The following is a 22,952-nucleotide window of genomic DNA, read 5'->3' as shown; positions in this document are numbered from 1 at the left end:
AATTCTAATGACCACGATGAGCCTTTGGGGTGAAAATCGTTAATATGCGGGGTGCTTTTTTGTTGAATTTTAATGAGAGAATCAATGTCATTAAGAAGAGTAGGACAAAGGAAATAATCTTGTGATTCAATAAATAATAGGAGTCTTTGCCGGTGTCTTCTTCAGACAGGATGTGATGACGTCACGCAGTCTGTAGCAATGCATTGACCGTTACTGGAAAAAAGTGTGGCAATAGAAAAATAGTGTGTATTGTCCTGGGCAGATTTATGATGAGCACTGTTTTTGAACAAGAGGAGTGCGTGTGCTTGGAAATAGTTTGATGCTGGTTTCCTTCTTTGTTTCTTTTCGCTTTTTCCCCCCCTTGTCTGACAAACATGAGCTGACATGCCTGGGCTTGTTCTGACATGCTTTCCTTCTACATGTAGTTTTTTTTCTTTTTGTACAAGGAATATTCTTGACGATAGTGCTGCCTTGAATGGGAGTAGAGCTATTCTTAATACTTTTGCGATTCATTTAGTTCAGAGAGTAACCGCGAGGGGGACAGGTGTGTGACTTCATTCAGGAGGAACAAAGCATCATTATTCAATTATCTACCTGGCTCTTGGGTGGGATGAACATGTCTTGCTGCACCATTTTTTTTTTTTTCCTGTACAGTAAGACTTTGGGAATGAAATGCTACAATCTCCTCTTGTCTATGGTGTTTTTCTGCAATAGTTCCCTATGCAATCATTATAGTAGAATAAAGGAAATAATCTAGGGATAGTGATTCAATAAATAACAGGTGCCCTGCCTAAAGCGTACGCGTCCTTGAGCCACGCACCTGCATGAATGTGTCATACCGAGAGACTATTGTTTCAGGTTGACCTTGTCTAGAGGAGCATTAGTGGAAAAAAACTGTGTAGCCCTGAGACAATAGGATGACGTCACGACCAATGAGAACGGCCTGTAGGGGGGCGCAAGGATTCACTTCTCTCTTGGACACTGACGGGTCTCGACACGCAAATTCTGCTCCTGGCGTTGGCCGTTAGTGGAAAAGCGTAGCTTCGGTGGGGTTCTGTCTGTCTGCCTCTGATGGGGTGCGGATGTGTGGTTCGTCACTGGTGAATGGTGTTCGACGATGCAGGTGGATTTTGTGACGAGCGGATTTACAATGAGGGAATGCTGTGAACGGGAAAAATGATGGTGAGTGCGTTTTTCACTCTGTTCAAGTGTTTGTTTTCCTCTGTTGCCCAGCAGTCGTACGATTTGTCCTGACGTGTCCTGACATGCCCCGATATGCATGCTTTCCTTTGTTGACGCTTAGTATTTTTTTCTCTTTTGACAAGGAACATTGTTGTCTTGACGATAGTGCTGCCCTGAGTTCTGCGCTCCTGGTTACCCGTACTCTGTGCTGATTTGTTGAGTGCCTAGTCCTCTTATTTGTCATTGATGGAGTTACGTGTTAGGATATTTTGTTCTTTTGCAAGTCTCATTTAGTAAGACTTTGGAATTCCTACGATCAGCTTTCATGCATGGTGCTCTTCTGCAATGGTTTCCTATTCAATCGTTATAGAAGAATAAAGGAAATAATTATGGGATAGTGATTCAATAAATAATAGGTCCCCTGTCTAGAGCGTACGCGTCCTTGAGCCACGCAGGTGCTTGATGATATCATACTGTGGCTTCATTGTAGATTGACCAAAGGAGCATTAGTGGAAAAAAACAGGGTAGCCCTGAGACAATAGGACGACGTCACGACCAATGAGAACGGCCAGCAGGGGGCGCAGGAATGCTCTTCTCTCTTAGCCTCACGACCAATGAGAACGGCCAGCAGGGGGCGCAGGAATGCTCTTCACTCTTAGCCTCTCGGAGGTGGTCGCCCCAGTCAGTTTCTCTCCGGCTGTCGCAGAAAGCAGACGTGCGCTCCCCGCACTCGCTCAGTTTCTGGCTGGTTGTCACGGAGAGCAGTCGCATCGGTCTGCGCTCCTGCCGTGGTGAGGTGATTTGTTGTGTAACTAATGCTTTTGTCAACTTTGTTCCGGCTTTGTTTGCGATTTTCTTGCCCGTGCACGTCGGGTGCTGGTTGCTGTTGACCGGGCATCCCCGGCATTTTCTATCATCTTCTGCCTTGGGAACGGGAGTAGCGCTGGCGTGATTCTTAATAATTTTGTTGTGAGATTAGTTGAGAAAGTAACCGCTAAGGGATGCAGCTGCGGGGCTTTATACAGGAGAAAAAAAACCATTACGAGTCAGTTCTCTTTCTGCCTCTCGGACGGAGCAGTCGCATCGTTCTGCGCTCCTGTTCTGGTGGGCTCATTTGTTGTGTAACTAATTGTTTTTTCTTGTTAGCTATTGATGGTTTGCATACTCTTGCTTTCCCAGCCTCTGTATTACGAGTGTTTTTATCCTTGCATGTCCAGAGCTGTCCTAACTTGCCCAGACATGCCATGATGACGTCACAGCTGACGTCACAGGATGTCCGGAACTTGTGGTCATAGCTGGGATGCTTTGCAACCTGCCTCTGTGCTCCGTCGCCCGGCGATGGTCAGCGGCCTTTCCGGGCCGCTTCCTTCAAGATGGCGTCGTTGATCTTCAAATAAACTCCTTCTCTCCACTCTATCTCTACCTATTTTTTATTTTTTATGGACACAGATTGTCCGCAACGCACAGGGTGGTCTGGACACGTCCTAGATGCTCCCAATTAGTGTGATGACTCCCTGGAGGGTCCTGATTAATGTGGGGGGCCCCAATTAGCTCTAATTGCTAATTAAACGTGTCCAGAAGCCTTGTAGAGTTGCGGACAGTCTGTGTCCAGTCATTACTACTCTCGTCCTGGACTTACGTCGCGGAGGCTACCAGCATGCAAGCGGTACTACCTACTACCCCTTCATGGAGTGGACGACGCCGGAAACGGAGCAGAACCGGACTGGTGAGGAGACCCAGGATCCCGGAGCTGGACAATCTACGTCCGTTGAGCTATTTTCCGGAGCAGAACACCTAACAGCGACGGTCGTACCCGCTGTTTTGGAGGACGTCCTGAAACGATTTCCAGGAAGCCCAGACCATCGACGAATGCTCGCTAAAGCATTGCGGCCATTCTCCTGTATGTTCACAGAGAGACCAGGTCTATCCCATGCATTGGAGCACCGGATAGAAACCGGCGACGCAAGGCCCTGGCGATGTAATCCTCGGCCTTTGGGTGTGCATAAGCGCAAGTTCCTCGATGCTGCGCTGGATGAAATGATCGAGACCGGTGCTGTGAGACCTTCTCGCAGCCCTTGGGCTTTTCCGGTGGTTCTTGCGCCGAAAAAGGATGGAACCGCAAGGTTGTGCGTGGATTACCGCCAACTGAACGAGGTGACGGTAAGAGATTCGTACCCTTTTCCCTCGATAGACTCGATCATGTATTCGTTGGGATCCGCCCACGTGTTTACAACTTTGGACTGCAGTAGAGGATTCCTGCAGATTCCGATAGCACCGGATGATGTTGAGAAAACAGCATTTACCTGTCACAGGGGATTATTTGAATTTGTCCGAGTGCCCTTTGGACTGTCTAATTCTCCAGCTAGTTTTCATCGAGTGATGGACGAGGTGCTTGGCGATGCGAAATACAATTTCGCTATGGCGTACATGGATGACGTAGTAATTTTTTCACGTACATTCCAGGAACACCTTTCTCATTTGAAAGTGGTGTTAGGACGCATGCAGGCTGCAGGATTGACTGTCAATCCCCGGAAGATGCAGTTGGCTACCAACAGCATCGATCTCCTCGGGTTCAAGGTGGAGTCCGGCACGGTCAGGCCGAACGAGGACAAGCTAAAGGCTATCCTTCAGTACCCCCGCCCGACGGATGTGAAAAGCTTGCAGCGCTTCCTCGGTATGATTGGCTTTTATAGACAGTTTATACCGCGATGCGCAGACCTAACGCAACCGCTAACTTGGCTGTTGCGAAAGGGAGCACGATGGTCGTGGGGCCAAGCGCAGGAACAGGCGTTTACCTCTCTCGCTAAAGCGATTGCGGAAACTACCCGCTTGTATCTCCCGGACCTCAATCGCCCATTTGTACTTCAAACAGATGCGAGCGATTACGGCCTTGGTGCAGTCTTATTACAAGAGCATCACGGTGAACTCCAGCCCGTGGCATTTGCAAGCCGTACGCTGACGCCTCCCGAACGCAATTACAGCGTGACGGAGAAGGAGTGCCTAGCAATCATGTTCGCACTACATAAGTTCGACATGTATTTGGATGGTGCGAAATTTACTATTCAAACTGACCATCAGGCACTGTCCTGGTTAAAGCGGTTGAAAAACCCAGCCGGACGGCTCGCACGTTGGAGTTTAACGTTGCAGCGATATGACTTCTCGGTGGAATACCGGAAGGGAACCTCAAATAAGGTGGCAGACGCGCTATCTCGAGCACCGTTGCCCCTTGAGGACGTCGTTATTCCGCAGGAGCTTGTGGCCGCGGTTAACCAGACCGTCACGGAGGAGGAGCTCTCGTGGGGACAGATTGTAAGCAGGAACAACATCCTGGAAGCGCAGAGGACCGACGGCCTTTGTCAGCGTGTGTCAAAGTGGCTGGAAACGGCATACCTGCAAGGCACGGAAGACGCTGAGGAGAGGTACGACTCCTATCAGCTGAGCGAGGATGGTCTCCTTGTCCGGTACATTCCCCAGGCGGACGACGAGGAGGTTGGTGATAGCCCCTTTCGGATCGTAGTTCCAAGGAAGCTACGTAAGTCATTCCTCAAATACTTCCATGATTCTGCATTGTCGGGTCACGGTAGCGGCAGCAAGACTTATTCTAAGTTGTGTCGTATCGCGACTTGGCCAGGCATGAGACAGGATGTTTTGCGGTATACACGCAGCTGTCCGATATGTCAGAAGTCTCAGCCGCGTGGAGGGCAGCCTCCCGGCTTGCTGCAACCGATTGTTAGCCAGAAACCTTGGCAGATAGTCGCATGTGACGTAATGGGTCCTTATCCCAGAAGTCGCCGTGGTAACCAGTATCTGTTAGTTGTTACAGATCACTTCACGAAGTGGGTTGAGCTTTACCCGCTGCGGAAGTTGGTGTCCGCTCGGATCTGGGACAGACTGCTGGACGTCTTTTCCCGGTTTGGATTCCCGGACCAGCTCATCATGGATAACGCCTCGTACTTTACAAGTAAGGTGTTTGTCGATAGTTGCTCTGCATTGAGCATACGTCACGTAAAGACGTCCCCTTATTACCCTCAGGCGAACATAACTGAGCGGGTTAATCGCAACATCAAGATGATGTTGGTATCTTTTACCGAAAGGCATAAAGATTGGGACGCCCGTCTTACGGAGCTTGGCTTTGCCACCCGTACTACGGAAAATAGGTCGACAGGATTTACCCCGGCTTATTTGAATTTCGGACGGGAAATTGTGTTCCCCCTGGAGAACACGCTGCGAACACGGCACGCACAGCCTAGTCGTTCGTACGCGAAGTATGCTAATGATCTTCGCGATAGAATTTCGACTGACATTCGTTTGGCACGAGAGAGTCTTGAGGTCGCAAGACTGGAGCAGTCTCTCCAGTACAATAAAGGTCGGCGCCAGGTCATTTACCGCGTTGGAGACCTGGTCCTAAGGCGAACACATCCCCTTAGCGATGCAGCGAAAGGCTTTGCTGCCTCTCTCGCTGATCGATGGGGCGGTCCTTATCGGGTAAGCGCACAGCTAACTCCGGTCACTTACAGGCTCGAGCGTTGCAGCGACAACGAGGAAACGGGCCCCGTCCACGTACAAGACCTCAAGACCTTCAGCCAGCGCATCTCGGACAACGGCAGGCGGGAGGAGGACCACGATCGAGCATCGCAAACCCGCTCTCCCTCAAGTCCCCCTAGGGCCGGTCAACCATCCCCCCAAGAGACTACTGCCCAGGGCGGGGTTCCCGGGATTACCCGCTATAACCGTCGCCCACGTAAGCGACCGAGGTGACGTTTTTCGTTTTTCTGATGCAGGCCCCGAGCGAGGTCCCGCACTCCACGAGACCAACGAAGCCGAGCCCCGGGCCACGACGCCCGTCCGCCCTCCTATGGTGCGACTCCTTGCAACCGCCCTACCTGTCACGTTGCGACCTGGACGGTTCTCCGAGGGGACACCTGTGTCTCCTTCGTATTCCGCAGACGCTGGCGCGACCAGGCCCGAACTCTTCGAAGGGACCCAGTTGCCCAGGTCCCCGAGCCCTTCCAAGGACTCACCCTCCAGGACAGACACCCTACTGAGCCGCCGGCCATCTATAGCCCGGAAGAGAGGCGTCGCCTCTGTCCTCTTTGTGGGGTGCCACAAGTCAGCCCGGAAGCTCATCGGGCGGGGACTCTCCACCTCACCTGTGCGCAGCAGCAAGCATCCGCAGCGACTCCCATGCTTGGACTTCAAGACTTGGAAGCCGCATTGGCCCTGGTGCGGCGCTACCAACCCCATCTTCTCACCGGGACACCAGTTCGGGTCCGCCCGCAAGATGAACGGATTTTGGACCTCCCCGACTTCCCGGACATCTAACTTTTTTTTGGGAGGGGAAGATGTGGACGCCACAAGGGGGCGACGTATCTGTACAGCAGGGAAGGGCGAGAGCCGTGACCCCCTCTCCCCGGAACTGCTTAAAAAGAAGCGAGCGCGGGAAAAAGACAGAGGTGTGTACTCCGCAGACTGGAGCTGAACTGCTGATAAGCATGTAAGGAATAAAAGTTGGATTGCTGCATTTCTTGGTGGTGTCCGTGTTCTCGGGAAGCTGTAAGACGGAACGGCAGGGAAACCCCGGTGGGGTTTAGGGAAGGGGATCCTACAAACATTGACAACGAAAGATTACAATTTATTAAGTGATACGCGTATGCTCAGTTTCTTTTTTAAGGTAGGAGTGCACCAAGGTTAGAAAGGTGTAACTTCACTATTTTTCACTTCATAGTAGAACCAATAGTTTTGTAGTGTTAACAGCTCACGCCTTCGGGTAGGACTCTGTGGGCAGGAACGTCCTGTTACTCACACGTTTTCTCCAGAATGCTTCGTGAAGCAACAACACATGACGGAAATGACAAAGTAATTAAATCTATAGAATTTTGATGTGATTTGGGGTTTACTGGCGCACTAGCTCCTTAGGCCATAATGCACGAAGTACTACTGAAAGGTTTACCTAGGTAAAATCTGTGTGTTCATTAAAACTGGGGTAAAGGCTAGATTGATAATTAAAGTCACAGATCCTCAAAAACCCGGTACCTGTAAAAAACATGTACATCTTTTCAAAGGGCAAACAACTGATCACGCAGGTAAGGTGCTGGATGTAGTGGCAATAAGTTTCTACAGAATAAAACAAAATGAGTTGACGAAGATGCTGATATGCTGGGCATACAATGAGGATTTGAAGGATTGTGAGTTGTTCTCCACAGTGACTGCATTCGATAGGGTGTTCTTCCCGTAATGTCCGTGATGCCCGTAATGTGAGATGTCTGTGTGTTGTGTAGGTGTTTCCCAAGAGGAGCCAACAGGATACAGTCGATCGCATGTAGGTGCAGGAGTGCCTAGCTTGTTGCTTGTCTGTTGGTTCCAAAACCTCTGCCAATGTTTGTTGATACTTCTTGTTAAACATAGCCTGATATCTTGTGATGGAACGTCGAAGGGTGTTATATCGTTTGTTAGGGAAGCATCGGTTGCAAGATCGGCCTTTTCGTTTCCAGGTATCCCAACATGGCTGGGTACCCAGAAGAAAGGTAACCGATAAGCCCAGCTAGCTAGAGTGCTTGATAGTGTCCTTGCATGATGGACAATGGGGTGTTTTGTGCAATAAATGCTACAGATAGTCTGTAAGGAACTCAAAGAATCTGTATACATAACTGATGATCTGATACGATTCTGTAAAATATAATTGAGCGCTAAAATTAAGGCATACACTTCTGCTGTAAAGACAGACAAGGTAACTTTCATGCGATGTGACCTTGTAACTGTGCAGGTGACCAAAGCGCAAAATACCCCAGAAACAGTCTTTGCACCAGCAGTGTGCAACTCTACATGGCTACCAAAGGTATCCTTTAGCACCTCAAAATCCTGTTGCAGTACGGTGATAGCGGTTTCACGTTTCCTGTATCTGGGTAGGGACATGTTATATTTTAGAGGGGGCTGCCATGGGGGAATTTTTTTACTTGACTCATGCATCACATAGTTGTACGCTGGAAAGCCACATTGATCAACTTTCTGTGACATTCGAATGCTAAAAGAAGGTACAGCTGAAGACCTGTTCAAGAAGTGCGGCCTGAATTGTGTTCCTTTCACACATTGATATGCTGAGTTCTGGGGTTGACCTCTGATTCTTAGTGCATATGAAGTAGCGAGGTAAAACCTTCGTCTCTCTAAACACCACTGATTCGATTCTGTGTATAAACTTTGTATTGGAGAAGTTCTAAAAGCACCGAGAACTAAACGCAGTCCTTGGTGGAGTACTGAATCAAGGATTTTGTGTGTAGATGGCTGAGCTGAACTGTACACAACACATACATTATCCAGTTTTGAAGGCACGGTGGAGACGTAGATCTCCTTGAGCGTGTCACGATCTGCTCCCCAGGACTGGTGAGAAATTACCTTCAGAAGACTTAGAGATTTAATGGTCTTTACCTTGAGGTGTTTGAGGTGCGGAAGGAAAGTCAGTTTAAGGTCAAATATAAGGCCAAAAAATTTATGTTCAGGCTTTGATTGGTTGATTGTTCTGTTTTTGCACAAAAGCGACGAAAGCCATAGAGCGCCAAAAAAAGTGGGTATGTGGAGAAATCATTATGAGAGCAAATTAAAAGTAAAATGATGCCGTTAAGAACAAAACACTGTGTATCGTGTAAAATGAAATACAAAGAAGTAGAAATTTTACAACCTGACAGCGAAGCCAATATCTTGGAGGAAGTTAAAAACAGTCCCGAACTGAACGAGCGGCTCATCACTCAGCAAGAGGGCTGGGTGAAGAGGTATGAAGTGCTTGTAAAACCTGCTAAAATAACGCTGACGTTGACTTTCAAAGAAAGGACATGGCATGAGGACATGGACAATGGAGAGCTGTGTTCAGGCTTTACGTTAATGTTATGGCTGCCCACGTTGAGTGTAGGTTCGGGAAACATTCCTCGTGCCCTTCAAAAGAAGACGCAGACGGTCTTCTCCGGGGACAACTTAAAACCATTTTTGTGTGACCATTTCATCAATTTGTTTATTGTGAGTAGGAGTTGAATTTCGCACCTAGATATGCTTGAGAAATAAAAATAAATTTGAATGTCATCTACTACAGTGAATACATGACTGAAGGAGGAATGGCACTTGCTATGGAGTTCATCTTTACAACGAATAGAGTCACACTTAAGACAGACCCTTGCAGGACGACGTTCTCTTGTATGAATGGGCGAGAAAGTGTCGATCCAACCTGGACCCGAAATAATCGTCCTTGAAGAAGGTTTGCAATGCGGCGAAACATATATATGGGGCCGCTTATTCCCACCCAGCAAACCAACAACAGCCAAAAGATATCCCAGAAAGGTCGGATATGTCATAGATATCACACCCGTCGCATTGACGTCTCATGGACATCCAGAATTTTACGTTCGCGAATGACTTATTCTTTAAGCCTCATGGACGTCCCATGGATATCCTTGATGTGACATCGCGGAATATCTTGTTCTCAATGTCCCATAGATGTAACAGGTGGACGTACTGAAGTGTGTGCATCATGTGACTAAAAAATTGCATTTTGAGTTTTTTTAGAATTCCAGCTTAATATATGGCATTCGGATATTATCAGGGTTCCAGGAGCGAACCGAAAAAAAAAACTATATTTGGCTGAACCGGAACGGAAGAAAAAACAAAACAAAAGCGTCTGCCTTTTTTTCTTCAAAATATACGTTTTCGGTTCAAATGAAAAATTGAACTATTTGGCCCTCAAGGGTATGTGACGCAAGATCTCAAGTGCACAATGCATGACATCCATCAGTGTTTGGGTAGGAAATTCCAGAAACTTCACATTACAACAATGCGCCAGAGCACTAGACGGGCTCCTTGTTTTTGTCTATAAGTCACATACTTCTCTGTCTGTTGGAAAGACTGGAGGGGATTATTTTTGCCGCAATGAATTCTCCTTACACCGTGTAAAACTGAACTGGTTCGAATCAGTTTCAAAACGTTATTTTTTTACTCTGGAGCCAAAGCGTTTTCTTTAAACCGAAATGAACACCTGAACGAATAACCGTTGGGTTCGACACCCCGGGTGTTACACAGAAAGCCCGCGATGGAATAATTCGTGAAGTTAAAGCACCATGCACACACACTACAGAAAGGTGCTAGTAACTTTGTGAGAATAATATTTTTAGTACATCCAAAAACGACTTTGCTATGTTTAGGAATTCCCTCAGAAGAATTTGGTTGCAAGTTGCAAGAACCGCTCTAAAGTCCGACACATCATTGCCAGACATGGCAGTAGCGTGGTAGCAGCAGCAACTTCATGAAACCAAATCGACATACCATTAAAATTATGTACTTGCTGAAAAGCGATTGTACCACATTTATTTTTGCTTTGCTGGCGTTGGTGCCACTGGTGTGTAGTGACTTATTACTAGGGCCCAAGATTTTATGCATATAAATCTTCCAAAATATGCAGCGAAAGTGCCTGATTATGCACCTGGAACAGTGCTTCTGAAGCCGCATTGTTGCTTTGAATATGAGAGATGTATTTTAAACAATTCACATTAATTTGTTAATCCTTAATATTTGATTCATCTGCATGGTCTGAACTATTTCTTGGGTGCTGTACAGCATGTGCGAACAGGACCCATTGCGCAGTTCTGAATAGTGGCTAGTTTAAAAGGTTAAACTGCACCGTAAGTATGTCACAACGTATGTATGGATGCACACACTAAGGTGTTAGGCTAAGAAACTCGATACGGCATAATTTGCATTGCATTATACACTTCCTTATTATGATGAACACAGCAACGAGGTACAACAGACGAGAGATACAGGTGAACGCCGATATACACTACTTTGTTTTGCTTCCACTGCACTGAAAAATTGCGCATGCCTAATCTCGAAACTGACGTACTCCAGCAAGGGTTCCAGACAAATCGTAAACCTAAGCATTCCGAGGCCTTTTTATTCTTGCCAACGTTACAGTTAAGTTCGAAGCAGCCCATATCTACATGACAGACACCGGAGCAGTGGTGCACACGTATCTGCCATTGGGACAGTATGCGCTTTCGTCATTCTGCTATCACTTCACTTGCACCTTAATGCACCTAACAATACGGCCATACTAGGAGGAAGAGCCACTGCAAGACACCACTGTTTCAACTAGTCATTCAGTGTGGTGGGTAGGCATTGAACGGGACATGCCAGTCAGCACTCAAAAATGAAAGCAACCCATAAGAAGAGTACCTGCTTACAAGTGAGGGTGAGTTTTGTTTTGTGGCTGTGTACTGACTTGCCGGAAAAGAAGTATGACACTGAGCAGTAAAACTATGCATGAAAAGTGCAGAAATAGATTATATGCCATTTGTAAACAACATCACGAGAATTCACAAAACATTCTGAAATATGCAATGTAACGACATTTGTACCGTGATAAATTTTGCATTTTTATTTCTGAAGAAATATCAGGGTATCCAAGGAAACGTGTAAGCTAACATACACTTGTGTGAAATGTTTGGCCATACTACTTACATACACAAAGTAAAATTACCAGAAATATTGCTGCAGTATCTTTGTAGTTTATTGCACAGAATACAGTTGTGAATTTCATGCTTTAGACCATGCGACGTAACCTGCTTATGTAACCTAAATGTTACCTAAAAATATTGATTGGCTTTTTAGCACTCGTTCCGCTTTGGACGGACGTGGGTGTATCCACAAAATAATGACGACTTGTACAATGGAGTTCAGGACCTCACCATTTAGTCTCTCTTCTATTTTATGACAACGATTTTGTGGAGTACTGAATGCATCGTCACACAGGTGTGTTGCAACAGAACGTAATAAACAGTAAACTCGAAACATTACTCCAAAGCAACATCAAAGGTAGCAGCTCGTAATACACTGAAAATCATCATTATAGTGGGCAAAATATATCTCAATAAACAAAAAAAATACAATGCATTACTCTAAAACTGCTAGCGCTTTGAAATTAATGACGCATTCTACGCCACTCGAAGAAGTAGATCATACGGCGTAGACCTGTGTCTTACCCAAATCATTCCTTGACACACTGTAGCAAGGCCCCAGCCACGGTTACTTCCGCACTGCTATGCGGCAATTAGCTCGCCACCGGGGCATCAAGGGAGGAAAGTACAGACTACGATAAACCAGCGAGGTTGAAAATGTGAATTCATTACACGCAGTGCTGCGCGACACAGATGACAAGATCTCCGGCCGGCTGATATTTTTCTCCTTTCACAGTGTCCACACCAACGCCAAGTATTCCGAACGATACCTTAAAGCACAGATGACACCACCACAGTGAGGCCACTTTACCACTGTCCACGATAGTGTAGCGGCGTTGTGAACGTACCATGGAGGGGTCGTGGTTCACCTAGCCGGCCTCTTTGTAGCGAGAATTCAGGACGCAAATGGTGTGTGCGGACAGGCTAATAAGGAAGAAAACAGAAATAAAAAGGGAGCATATAAGCAATGTAAGCATCTATCGTTGCATGCTTCGCACTTGCTGTATAGGATGCTGCATAGTGCTGTGGATGGTTGATGATGATAACGATGGCGATGATACTGTTGGCTGTACTCTTTGTGACGATATTACCATTAGCCATAGCCAGAGTTGTACACGTTACTTGAAAAAAGTAATTGATTACAATTACTGTTACTTCTGCGCGAAAAGTAATTCTTTACCGTTACAAATTACTTCATCGAAAATGTAATACGTTACCGATTAAAGATGTAACGCGTTACTTCTCCCGTTACTTTTAAATTGTGGACCATAGCAAAGCCAACAAGCCTGCAGTAAATGTAACCATGCAGATCTTGTTGCAAATTCTAATATGAGACACTAACATACTTGATAAGTGAAATTCACAAATACATTTGAAAGCAACATACAAAACGCATACACGGGTTTATTACAGATTTATGTACACATTTAAAACAACATCCAAACATCCGCGTCGAAACATCCGCTTCGTTTTGTTACTATTGTTATGTTCAGCCGGCACAATTTATCAATACAGTCACCTATTTTACTGTTGCTCCAGTAGGTCGCGGTATAAGGGATATTACTGTGGCGTGTATGGAACACGTGTGGACTAGAGACGGGCGTCACAGTGACCTCTGCGTCATTGCTAAAGTCGAACTCGTGGTGGAACAGAAGAGCAGATTGGCTTGCCGAAAAGGGTTGCCATTGTTGACAGAAGGTTAAAAAAGTAATCGATTACTCAGTAATTGATTACCGAAAATTGTAATAAGATTACTTGGAAAATTACTTGCTCACAAAATTAATTGATTACGTTAAAAAATTACTGAAAAAGTAATTGATTACTAGTAACGCAATTACTAGTAACGCGTTACATACAACTCTGGGCCCACAGCAAAGTTGAGAATAGCGTAAAAGTGATCGCTAAAGAACTTTGTGGGCCACTGTGAACAAAAACTATTTGAATCCTTGTTTTATAAAAGCACCGTGTGGTAGTTTCTTTTTACTAACGCCACGGTCACCGTGCTGTGCTGCTGCATAGGGAGCCAACGTGTTGTAAAGTACCATACTATACAAGCTCATCCAAGTCAACCCTGCATATTCTGGCGCCAGTTTATGTCTCGTGTTCGCCTGGTAGAAACTGGTTGAAACGACACCGTTGCACAGAATGGAGACAACAACAAACAGTGTAAATGTTCTACCGTCGGCTGACTAAAAAACGTCCCTGCTGGAAATAGTAGGCACGATCTCATTCATTTCTTTCCGAAATTTTAATGAGACTGAATGAGAAATCAGACTGCCAATTCGTTCAACGTGTGAAAACCGACTCTTTCTCATTAACTGAATTGGAAGTTAAGCACGGAAGCTGTCTTCGCGAAACCCAACTCCGCCGTGTTGTGTGGCGAAGACCACATCAACGAAGCAAGGAACCAATTCAACGAATTGGTTTAGTGGGCGTCAATGAGAAATATTCATATCCAATTGATTTAATGAGATCCGACGTGTTGTGTATTTCAGACTGCGCCAATAGAAAGGATGAGGAACTGACCTAATGTGTATCAATGAGAAAGTGCTTTCCAATTGATATAATTGGATCCAACATGTTGCATTACCGCCGCTACAATAATTGAGAAGTTAGTTGCTAATGGAACGAGCGTAATGGTGACCAACGGTACATCATCACTCTCAAATTAAGTAATAATATATGATTAGGAAGGACGCTGTATGTTCGTGTTGAGGATGAAGTAAATCGAACCAATCCAAACAAATGAAATTCCAGGATACGAACCTTATCGAAAATATTGCAAGTGAAATTTGAATGAAAATTGAAATTAAAATTTATTCCGAACAAATCGACTGAGGAGGCGAACAGACCGTCGGCCGCGATATCGCCAAGAGGGCGCGTCGTAATACGTTTCCGTGCCGCACCACATAGTGGCTCGTGCGAGTTGAAAATAGTCCGCGTTATTTCAAATGTTTGTGAATATCCTCAAAAGTACACTCTTAAAAATGAACTTCACCACATAGCACGCTCCTAGCCAACCATCACCCCGAACGACAACGTTCTCGCCCTAGATTTGTTGAAAACGGGAGGAGGAGCCTATTTTGTTCCATTATGCACAGCACAAGATAGGCTCCTCCTCCCGTTTTCAACAAATCAGGGGCGAGAACGTTGTCATTCGGGATGGTGGTTGGCTAGGAGCGTGCTATGTGGTGAAGTTCATTTTTAAGAGTGTACGCTACAGAATGCCGTTCTCCATTTCTGCGTTTCACTTTATCCTAGTGGGTGCTGCTTTTCGGAGCGCGTTGGTCAGCGGACTAGCTAATTCCGAGTACTGTTTTATGTAGCTTCTATAATAACACCGACATATGTCCCCCGGTATAATGTCCCCGACAACACGTATCGTTTTGGGGACGTCCCAAACAGATCCCAACGTCGCTGGCTCGATTGAGGGATCCGTGGGGATGCCTTCAGAACTTATACTTGCTACGTCGAGCAACGAGGTCCGAAAAACGTCCCCATGGGAGCATGTCAGAGACCTCTGTACGAGTGGAGGGGGAACTGATTCTCGGCAATGAGAGGAGGAGGGCGAGACTGCTGACTGCGCGGTTCAGTTTTCAACGGTCTTCTTGCGATCGCATGTGCTCCAGCGAGGCCATGTCAATGTTGCTGCCAACGGCGTTATGTCAATGAATTGTAAGTATACTTTTGATGTGTTATTCGGAATCGAGAGTGAAGCTTGCTGTTAGTTTGAAAGCATGCAAAGCGTTGTAATGCTCAAGCGCGTTTTTCTTCGTTTAACTTCAGTTTAGGAATATCGTGAGCTACTCCTCGATCAATGTGTGTTCATCATGAGACGCAGCAAACGAACATCAAGGCGAACACTTCATCGTCATGTGAGCCAAGCTGTAGCGGGAAGCTTTTGCGTGATAAACTGAAGGAGCATCATATGACTGTCGCAACGATGGTGACGCCGGCAGTGAAACACGTTCGATGTTTGTGGGCCAGACAAGCGAACCGTTTTCGATGTGGGTGAACACTCCATGTGATCACGAGCCACGTCCCCTGTTGGTAGATCAAAGTCTTGGCGACCACGGGAGCAGTGATGTGGATGAGGGTCGTGACATTGACGGTGCGAACTTGACTGAATCACGGCCTTCCCACCCGGAGGAAGCACTTCAAAAACTGACTGCAATTTTCGTACCTGAAGCATCATGTGTGCTTCAATATGTGGCTACCTACACTTTTTACGTTTTACAAGTCAGTATTTTTTCACCTTTCATGTGTTGTACATGCAGATAAGTGCACAGTGCTTGGAACTTTGATACATTTGAGATGATCTCACTGTCTTATAAGAACCTGCCATCGCCTAAGTACCATCATTTATTCACACTCACACACTGTTGCGAAAAGAACGATACCTGGTCGCCGCATCTCATCAACATGCATGTCAGAGTCTTTTTCATTGGAGTTTTTCTTAGTGTTTGACTGCCAGAGTATTATGAAAGGTCGTATTTTCGGTTTGTTTTTACAGATTATTTTGTGGGTACCTTGTAGTGGTGTTGCAGTCTTTGGTGCCATGATATTTTTTTGGTCATTTTTCATTTTTATTCAACACGGATATCACAAAGTTCACATGACATAGAGAAAGGAACACTCTCTAGCCAGTTCTTTCATAAGGTGATATGCCCACCGATTAATTTTTGGGTAATTAGGTTATGTTTTCAGCTTTGTCTTTTTGCTGTGCTGCATGTTTGATAAACATTTTGGAGCATCTCCCTTCCAGCAGTGCAATCTGTTATTGTAAGGCTGAGTTGAGTAAGGTAAGTTGAGACTTGACTGAGAAAGTACTTGTACAACAAGACAAGACAAAAGTACAACAACAGGAAGGCCACAACAAAGCTGATCTGTGATATACAGTTTATTACTGTGGATTGCTCTTGATGCTGTGATATTGTGACTTACTGTTATGCCAAGTGCTTCAATTCTGCATGCAAATGATGGATGTAGAATTACACTGCGAGTCTCAATAGTAAGAATAAACTAGTTCTTTTCTGAACTCCCTACTTCAAATTTTCAATCGTCGTTGTGCAAGCGCATTTAGTATTTAGTGCGCATTTTTTTGTAACGGGGCCAAGCAACGCAGAAAAAGGGAGGGGGTAGGAGAGGAGGAGCAGCCTACGGGCACATTCCATTTGCATACCACGCTCATCCCCAAGAAAGCCCCATGGGACCTGCCAGATACGTCCCAGAGGCATATCTGGGTGTGTCATTGTTACGTGACAGGGATCATTTTGGGCTGTATTTCAGATGTCTTAGGGATATCATTGTCTTCCCCAAGTGACGTCTTAGAGATGTTTCTCGGACCTGCTTGTGTTGTCGAGGGTGCCATGGTACCTTGCTATTACACCTCTTACTGTAAGCTATTTTTAATGCATTCCGTACAAGATTCAGTGGATGTATGTCGACGCGTTCTACGGAACCGCGGTGACCAACCAGCAACGGTCAACGGATTAATCAGGCTCTCACGAAATGTTGGAGCGTTAGGATGTGCATGGTCGCTCACAAGCAGTCTGCGTCATTCGTGCTTGACTTCGAGATTTTAGGCGTGTCTAAGGTCAGTAGTCGATTTGTCAAGCACTCTCGTTTTTCAACGTCGCTTTGTATCTTTTTACCCCTGCTCGCAGGCACTACGGCAGTTGATGGGAGGATCGTGCAGTCAGTGTGTTACCACCGGCGCCGTGTACGTGCAACGGTATGTACTATATTTTGATGGTCACTTACGTTGACATGCTGCTGTTCCAGCACCTCTTGCATTATCTTTTGAAATGTTATTACCTGAAGCTTACCCTCGTACGTCACGGCTGGCATAGGGTCGTCGGCATATGTCAGCAGGTGGTCAAAACGGAATCTCAACGAAGCTGTATGGTCTTAATTTTCACGCAAGAAAGACAACAACAACAACAACAACTTTATTTTCGACCTTGGAGAGTGGGGGAGTTTCATCCACGCAAGAAAGGCAAGCTGGACAGGCATTAGAAACCTCCTACGAAACACAGAAGAGCGTCATGCCATCTTTTATTATCTTTTTTTTTTTCATCGGCACTGTTCGGGCATGGGGATTCATCTCTATGAGCTTACTCATTGTGGATTTATGTTGTGTCTGTTGATGATGGACGGCATGCTTTCACAATATGTAAGTGTTTATTAAGGTTTTTATTAAGATTTATTAAGGTGATTCTTGGTGTTATGTCTCGCTAGCGATTTTCAACCACTTGGTGAATATTGGCTCTTATAAAAAACATCACAAATAACTTTCACAGTTGTATCTGCCACTTGCAATATTTTCACATCTACTGTATTTTTATATGTGTGAGAATAAATGTTCACGCAGGAACGGTATTTTGTGTAATTCATTTTTACAGCGAAACATGCTTTTTGATGCAATAGAATAGTCACTGCACATTCAAAAACTGCACCGGCAATGCGAATCGAAATGCGACTTTAATGGGAAAATCCTTGCTGTACATTTGGCCAATGGGAAACTAGGCTGGCCTCCAATCGGCGCGACCGAGCGTGGTTCCACTTCGTTCACATTGACATTTACAATGATTTCTCATTGAACCCCACTAAATGCTTGTTATTTTCAATATGGTATTTGTCCAAAATTGTCGATTCCAAATGAGAAAGTTGGGTCACTTTCAATGAGAATTGTGAATGTGATATGCGCTTAAACCGAATGAGATTTCTGGTCTATTTTTAATTGCACTATTTCCAGCAGGGGTATTGATTTGCTGTACCAAAGGACGAGTTTTGTCCCCTTGTATGCGTTCGCGTTCGCACCTCAAAGATACACTCTACGAAAAAAATGTAGAATTTCTTACCCAATGTGGTAGAGCGACAGTAACCTCTACCATTTCGTGTCAATCCACACGCGCCTTCTCCTCCGCGAGTATAAGCGGCGGTGTCCCTTTGCCTTGCTTCTGTCCCTCACATTTGCTCAAAGAAAAACTGGTAAAATTTCCTACCCAAGCTGGTAGAACGACGGTTTCTACTCTGTATTTTGTTTCTACTCTGCAGTTATACTCAAAACGTAAAATAGGTTTGAGTAGAAATGTGGTTGCAATGCAGCTCTACCGAGATGGGTAGAGAATTATACCTTTTTTTCTTAGAGTGTAGGCCTAGCTAGTAGGGGGTAGATTGGCCGGAAGGTTTTGAAGCGCAGCTATGCCTTGATATAAAGAGTTCTATTTGCGAAAGAAAGCCTTGCGTGAGCCCCGTACTATCATGGCAATGCTCGGTGAAGAGGCAGAACGCGTGGAACCAACGCCGCCAGCGGCCCATGTTTTGCCAACACGTCAGTTGGAAGTAACTTCTTGTAATGAGCAGCTTTCTAGTAGTTCGTCCGAGGGAGGTGTCAGCACAGACTTTGATGTCGCAGGAGGCTCAGCAGTTCCAACGGAAGGCCCGATGACGCAAAGCTCCCGCACAAATGAGCCCGGAACGTCATCCGAAAGTGAATCCAGCACATCGAGTGCAACGGGTTCAAACACAGCCGACCTAGTGGCGCAGTTGCGGTCGTGGGCTGTGCTTGAAAGTAGTACGCAAAGTGCACTAACTAGCCTCATTAAAATACTTCAGCAGCACAAATGTCACGCTAATCTTCCATGGACGCCCGAACACTCATGCAGACGCCAAGAAGCAGCTCAGAACACACAATTAGCATGCCCCCGGGCGAGTACTGCCATTTCGGGTTAACTGAAGGCTTGCTGCAAATTATTGAATCATCAGCCGACGTGCCAGACCGTATTTCGCTGATGTTCAACTTAGATGGCCTCCCCCTTCAAAAAGTTCAAAAAACGAGCTGTGGCCAATTTAGTGCAAAATCGAAGACATGCCAAATGCTGCACCATTTGTCATTGTGGCGTACTATGGAAGCGCTAAGCGGCTGTGCCCAAATGAGTACATGAAAAATTCGTTGATGAGCTGTCAGTTTCATTCGTGAACGTATACAAATAAAGCAGTCAGTAGTGTCTGTAGAATTTTATGCAATGATCTGTGATGCCCCAGCACGGTCATTCGTATGTGGCACAAAAGGGCACACTGGGTATTCAGGCTATCCTCAATGCATAGATGAAGGAGACTATGACATGAACAGAATGTTTTTCGGCAGCACTGTGGCCTCGTTAAGGAGCGATGATACGTTCCGCACACAAGCAGATCCTGATAACCACCGTACTGCAACTATTATGAAAAATTTGCCAATTGATATTATCAAATCTGCCCCATTACACTATATGCATCTTGTCTGTTTGAGCGTGATGAAAAAAATGATTTCCTGTGGGTTTCGGGTCCTTTGGTTGTCCGCCTAGGTCCAGCGCAGAGGGCCACCATGAACGAGATGGCTGTTCTCTTGCAGAAAGCTTTCCCAGTAGAATTTGCGCGGAAACTACGAGGTGTGGATGAGGTGGACCGATGGAAAGCCACATTGCTTAGGCTTTTCCTACTGTACACTGGTCCAGTCATCCTCGAGGCAGTGCTGTGGAAATATTTGTTCCAAAATTTCTTGACTCTACACTGCGCTATTTCTGTTCTCGTAAGGGATGAGCTGTGCCACACACAAAATGAGTATGCCTCCAGTTTGCTGGCACATTTCGTGAGCACATTTGCTGAGGTATATGGTTACCACATAGTTTCGTACAATGTACATTGCCTTTTGCATATGGCAGATGACGTGAAAAGTTTAGGACCCCCGGATTCCTTCAGTACCTTTCCCTTCGAGAACAATATGAATGCTCTGAAACGGCAGCTGAAGAATCCAACGGCTAGCTTGGTCTAGCTCAATAACCGCTACAGTGCGCAAAGGCTCATCCACATAGATACTGTTCACCAAAAGCAAGGGCTTCGCCTTTGAAATCAGCACAATCGAGGTCCCCTTACCGAATTGGCAATTCAGCCCCAGTATGTCACTATAAGAGCACGCCATTTTGTATTGAGGACTAAAGGCCCTCACAGTTACTGCATGGTAAGCGGAGGTATGGTACGGTCATTGGTGATCATGGTCAACGTTGCGGTCATCTGGTGAACCTTGCGTGGTTGGTCGCACGCTGAGCTGTGTTCGTGACTTGCATACAAAGCCATTTCGTCCCTAATTGGAATACGCGTAGTTTCTAAGGAGGTACACCTGAGCACATGACCCCCCGTAAACGTTCAGAAAGTTGCCGGCCTCCCATTGACCACGATGTGATAGTTATGCCTCTTATACACCTGCGTTAAGCATTGTGTAGTTGCGTCGTTCATTTCCACCATGTATACCTCTCGACACAGTGTACTTTTATACACAGTGCTTGTGAATGGCTGTGCTTACTGAAAGCAGAGAACCAGAATAAAACCATGTCAGACGCTTCCAGTGCAGGTTAGAGAGTGGAGTGTGTGCAGGGAGCTATTGTGTCCCCTACGATTAATTCAGTTATGCTGTTGAAGATGTGTCAAGCCATGTGGCCCGCAACTTGAAACAACTATTCCTTCAAGGGGTTGAGGCAGGTCATCTCACGTTATCCCAGATCAACGTAACGATGGTTCTTTGCACAAGTGTGAACATGCATTGAAAGTGTCACACCGGAAAGATATACAGAAGCTGAGAAAATGGGCACGACGAATACCGAAACTCATGTGGCTCTAACATCACAGTGTATGCCGCTGCCAATGGGGCAGTACACGAGAAATTACGTGCTTACGGCTGCCAATAGGAATGGACGTAACTCTGAGCTCTCTGACTGCGCTTAGCTCGGCCGTGTGTTCGAAGGCTTGTATCTTGCTAAGTAAGACACGTAGAAGAATAATTCTTTTTCTTCTGTATTCTGGCTTGCACTACAACGCATCTGATGTAATGAACCACATCTATGACAGTGTCCGGACCTCTTTAAACCAGGCGTGTGCAAAGGAAGTTAAACAAGTACAAGCAGAACAAGTTATAACAAGTTACATTAAACCAAAACTCGAAAGGTCGAAAATAAAAATTTGAGTACCTGGGCAACAGACCATTGGGTAAGAGGTAACATTGGGTAGACATACATTGGGTAAGAGGTAGCACTGGCCATAAAACTATGTTGTGTGGCTGGACCTTGTGGAACAGATTACCATGTCCCATGTCATGAGGTATTTGGCTATCTTTACGAAGCTGAGCAAGGCATGCTACAAGTATGGCTCATTTCAATACCTTCGTGGACATACACATCATGTATCAGTCCTGCATCTGTAATCATCTCACTTTGTTTTCGCAAGTTGAAGTTGAAGCTCATTGAAGTTGTCCCTTGCTCATGGTTGTCTGGGAAAAACTGCAAGTGGCCGAACTTGCCGTGCCACAGAGTTGAGAAACTCATAAAAGGACTCGCTGCCAGGAGTCTTCCTGGCAGCGGGTATGGAGAGATGGAACTGGTTGTAAAAGGAGTACAGTTCAGTGCAGGAGTTCAGTAAGAGCTATTTGAATTTATAGTTTCATGCGAAGAAGGCTTTGAAAGCAAGGTGTGGCCTTCACTATTTTGTTCACATTTTTTCAGAGTGCTACAAAGACGCAAGGGAAATGCTGCCATTGTCCGAGTACACATCACATCTCACGAACACAGCCGAGCTGCGTCCTAATTGGATAAGGCGTGCCAAAGTCTTTGAGAGTGAGGAGGATGATGGTGACTTCCCACCGATTAATCAAAGCTTCGTAAAAAAAACGCATGTTGTAATTTTTCAATATGTGTTTGTTATTAACTTCCCTCGTTTCGCTATAAAAGTGCTCGGTAGTGGCAGCGTTCGTTTTTATGCCTCAGGAAAGACACCTTCAATGCATCCCACAGGCAAACAAAAACCAGGACACCGAAAAGTCCAAATTGAGAGCACTAGTGGTAAGTAGAAAACGAAATGTAAAACCAAACTGGCTTTGCACTGTTTGGAGCACGAAGGAGGGGAGCACCCAGCATAGAAACTTTAGTGTGAAAACATAGTGAAATATTTTTCTTTCTTTTTTTTTCTTCATGTAGGCTGTGCTTCACTGGGTTTTTTACCTGCTTCTGCACTTTTTGAAGACATGCCTGCCATTACAGGTTTATTGCTATGCACTTTTACTGACATGGTGAGGTTAACATTACAAGCAGATCACAGATTTATATGCACCAAATATAGCCAACTCCTGTGTGTAAATGTACATAAACCGTTGGAAAACGTGGTGAAATATGCAGCTTACACTTCAAAATAGTTACTTTCCTTTACGTATGCATAAGGAACAGAAAGTAAGATACGAGAGGTGTTCAA

This window comes from Ornithodoros turicata, chromosome 2 (assembly GCF_037126465.1).
Source record: "Ornithodoros turicata isolate Travis chromosome 2, ASM3712646v1, whole genome shotgun sequence".
Classification (NCBI taxonomy): Eukaryota; Metazoa; Arthropoda; class Arachnida; order Ixodida; family Argasidae; genus Ornithodoros; species Ornithodoros turicata.
The sequence above is the reverse complement of the archived record's forward strand: the minus strand, read 5'-3'. Positions refer to the sequence as shown.